The sequence below is a fragment of the Myotis brandtii genome, unplaced genomic scaffold (assembly GCF_000412655.1).
Source record: "Myotis brandtii unplaced genomic scaffold, ASM41265v1 scaffold972, whole genome shotgun sequence".
Taxonomy (NCBI): Eukaryota; Metazoa; Chordata; class Mammalia; order Chiroptera; family Vespertilionidae; genus Myotis; species Myotis brandtii.
Genome location: NW_005372032.1, coordinates 34,234 through 38,506, shown reverse-complemented (window position 1 = coordinate 38,506; position 4,273 = coordinate 34,234). Strand labels below are relative to the sequence as shown.

General features: G+C 42.8%; 1 pseudogene; it reads right to left on the bottom strand.

The window, feature by feature from the left end:
• LOC102257919 overlaps window positions 1–4,273 on the bottom strand; it is a 13,479-nt pseudogene that overhangs the window by 6,061 nt on the left and 3,145 nt on the right.

Sequence of the window (4,273 nt, the reverse complement as noted above, 5' to 3'; positions counted from 1 at the left end):
TATATTTTTTAAAAAATCCTCCCAGTTTTACCTACAACAATCAAGGCTTAACTACAACAAGACTGTGCACAAAGCCCACAAGGGGGTGCACCAAGAGTATCTACCTAATTGTGCTTATCTTAGTAAAATCTGCAATAGCAAAATGTAGGCAATTTAAATACCCAGACTGGATCAAAGTTTGTTATGATTATAAACAAATCTCTTTATTAAACAATGATTCCTAAACCTACAGCTAAGATATACTCAATGGTGAAAAGCTGAAAACTCTTTCCTGTAAGGTCAGGAATAAGACAAGGACGCCCACTCTCACCACTTGTGCTCCCACCGTATTGGAAGTCCTGGCCACAGCAGACAGACAAGACAAAGAATTAAAAGCATACAAATCAGAAAGAAAGAAGTAAAACTCTCACTATTTGCAGAGGACATGATGCAATATATATAAAAACCTGAGGATTCCACCAAAAAAACCCCCCACAAAACGATTATAACCAATCAATAAATTCAGTAATGTTGCAGGATAGAAAATCAGAACCTGATGCATTTCTATACAGCAATAATGAATCATCAGAAGGAGAAAATTTAAAAACCTCATTTACAAGTTTACACACAAAGCATAAAATTCCTAGGAATAAATTTAACCAAAGAGGTGAAAGACCTAGAGTCTGAAAACTGTAAGACACTGAAGACAGAAATTGAAGAGGATACAAATAAATGGAAGGATAGGATATACATGCTCATGGGTTGGAAGGATTAATATTGTTAAAATGTCCTTACTGCCTACAGCAATATCCACATTCAATGCAATCCTTTTTAAAACACCAATGGCCTCCTTCTCAGAAGTAGAACAACAAACTCTAAAATTTATATGGAACCAGAAAGACCGCGAATAAGCAAAGAAATCTTGAGAAAGAACAAAGCTGGGGGTATCACCGTCCCTGATATAAACTATACTACAAGGCTACATGAATAAAAACAGCATGAGACTGACATGGAAACAGACACATAGTTCAATGGGACAAAACAGAAAGTCTAGAAATGAACTCTCATTCATATGGTCAATTAATCTGTGACAAAAGAGGCAAGAATATATGACGTGGTAAAGACAGTCTCTTCAAAATGGTGTTGGGAACACTGGAGAGATATACACAAAAGAATGTTACTGGATCACTTTCTTACACCTTATACAAGAATGAACACAAAATGGATTAAAGACTGAAATGTAAGACCGGAAACTATAAAACTAGAAGAAAACATGGGCAGTGAATTCTCTGACATTGCCCTTAGTAATGTCCTTTTAGCTATGTTTCCATGGGCAAGGGCAACAAAAGAAAAATAAACATGAGATCACATCAAACTAAGAAGATTTTGCACAGCAAAGGAAACCATCAATAAAACAAAAAGACAACCTACTGAATGGAAGAAGATATTTGCCGATTGTTGTAATGTATCCCGCGATTCACACAAGGATGCTTCAAGAAGTCGAATTAAGGAGTCACTTTTATTTCAAATCCGGGACTATGAGGGGGCATTTTGCTCTCTCAAATCTCGTAGTAATTAAGTAGCCGCAACACCAGATTTATACGTGTATAGGCAAAAATCACAAAGGTATTGATTACATCTCAGGGTTTGGAATGAGGAACCTGTTTGCAAAAAAGCAGTTTGTTACAGAGCGGAATTGAAGCAAGTTAGTTAAATTATAGTTTTGGGTCTCCGGATCACTGAATCAACGGAAACACATTGCCTGGAGCCACTGAGGCAATTTAGAATAATTGTGCTGTCCTGGTCTTGGGACCACTGAGTCAACCGGAACGCATTATCTGTAGCCACTGAGGCAATTTAGGGTAATTGTGCTGTCCTGGTTTCCAAGTACAGAAGAATGTGCTTTCTAAAACCAGTAAGATGACAATCAATGCGATATTCAAACCACCAATGATGGAGGATTCATTGATTGGGATAGCAAACATAAGTTCAGAAAATCAAAGTAACTTTTCTATTGTTAAACAAAGCAAATAAGTACAGAAGCCAAACAGCAGGGTTAGAGTTAAACTATAGTTTCTACCTGAGATGACTGCTACCACACTTCACAATGATACATCCCATACAGGATTAATATCCAAAATGAATAAAGAACTCTTACAACTTAACACCAACAAACCAAATAATCTGATTTTTTTAATGGGCAAAGAGTGTGAATAGACATTTCTCCAAAGAGGAGGTACAGATGGCCAACAGACTTATGGATTGCAAACCCCTCTACTGTCAGACAACGTGCTGTTTATCCATTCTCTAACTCTTGTACATGTCTGCTGTTCCAGATTTTTCTATATTACAAATAATTCTGTAATGAACATCATTACCTCTGCATCTTTAAGACACACACCTTGTAACCTACCCCACCGTTCTTTTAACATTATTTCTGTAAACGATGACCTCTCACTAGTATGTGGCTGCACATAAACCAGGTGGGGTGTGCCCTTTGTAGTCACCTACAGTGACCTTCTCCCTGGGGCCCTGGGAAGGGAACCTCAGGCTGCCCATGACCCTGCCCAACAGGAACAACTGGCTGCAAAGGAATAGACTGGAGGTAGAAGTAGGGTCAGAGGTCAAACACCTCCCAGCAGCACTACTTTCTGCATGAATTATGTGTCACTTCCCTGGGCCCTGCCTCCCTTTCCATACTTTCAATGAGGCCACCTCACAGGGGTGTTGTGAGGATTGGGGAGTGAGATTCACCTGAAGCACTTAGCCCAGCACTCACCACCTTCTAAGTTATCTGTGACTGTGAGATATGGATGCAGAAAGGGAGCTGAGTCACCTTTGGAAAGTTAAATAACTTCCTGCACCCTGGTCTCCTCATCTGTAATGTGGAAAAGTTGAAAGGTAATTAGGAAAGTGCTTCACTCAGTGTGTTTTTGTAAGTATTTCATTGCTGTAACATTTTCTTATTAAGGAGGCCTTCTGCTCAGGGCTGGGATGAGAGAAGCAAAGACCTTACTTCTTCCTGAGGGTCGTCATTGCCATCAGCTGAACCTGAGGCCACTGGGGTCTCCAGGGAAGGGCCAGGAAGAGGGTCAGACACAAGAAAACTCCCCACTCATTCTTGTGCTGGGCAAATGGACAAGGCAGTGGGCTCCTCTAAGAAAACCCTGAAAAGAGGCCTCAGAGGCCCAGAGAAGGAAGCCTGTGAGAAGGTGAAGATGAGAAATCCATCGATGGCATCATAGAACGAGACCTCCCCCATCTCATAGTCCAGGAAAACCCCCACTCTTTTAGGAGGGTTGGCAATTGTGAGTTTGCTCCAGGGATCGGTTTGAGCATGGAAGTCATGCCCATCGAACAGTGCTATTGTCCAGAAGCCATTCTGGGGTGTTATTTTAACATAATGTTTTCTCTCCACATTCTCTCTACACACCCCCAATTGCCACTGTTTCCTGTCCCCCACCTCCACCTCCCAGAAGTGTCTGCCTGATGTAAAACTCTCACGGCCCAGCACACAGTGATAATCCTGAAATCTCCTGGGGTTGTCAGGCAGGCTATGCATTTCTTTTATCCTCCTCAGGCTCCTCCGGTCCTCAGAAATAAGGAGGTTGGGGTGCGCGGTGTCCGGATCCAGAATCACGTCCGCTGCAGAGAGTTCCAATGGTGTGCAATCAGCAATGGTTTCAGGATCTGAGAGCCTCAGGCTCCAAGGATTGGGTCTGGCTGATGAGACAGGAGCCCAGAGCCTGGGGTCCCAGCTGGCCTGAGTGTGACCCTCAGCACAGCCAAGAGAAACCACAGGGCCTGGTGTTCAGTGAGGAAGGGAGGGTGAGGAGGCCTGGGGTCTGCCAAACCTGCCATCTCAAGTGCCTTCTATCTTTCTCCTGTTTCCTCCCCAGAATGACTGTGCCCACCTGTGCTGCATAGTCACATGGATTCCAATTCCTACTCAAATGGATTCCAAGGGCCCCAACCCTTACACTACCCTGCTGAGCTGGATGACTTTCTTTCCTGCATGGTGTTGTCTTTTTTTACACACACACACACACACACACACACACACACACACTATTTAAAGTCGCAAGTCTCAATGTGATATCTGTAAAATGGGAATAAAAATACTCATTTCTACAGTAGAATAAAACAGAAAGTGAGCTGTATTTAGCCCAAGGCCAGGCATGGAAGAAGCATCTGGTATGATCACAGGGACCAGGTCTCTGCTGTGCTGGAGCCATGCTGGGCTCTATGTGATCCTCACTCCCCACCTGCCCCTCCCTCTTTGTCCTGGAATCCT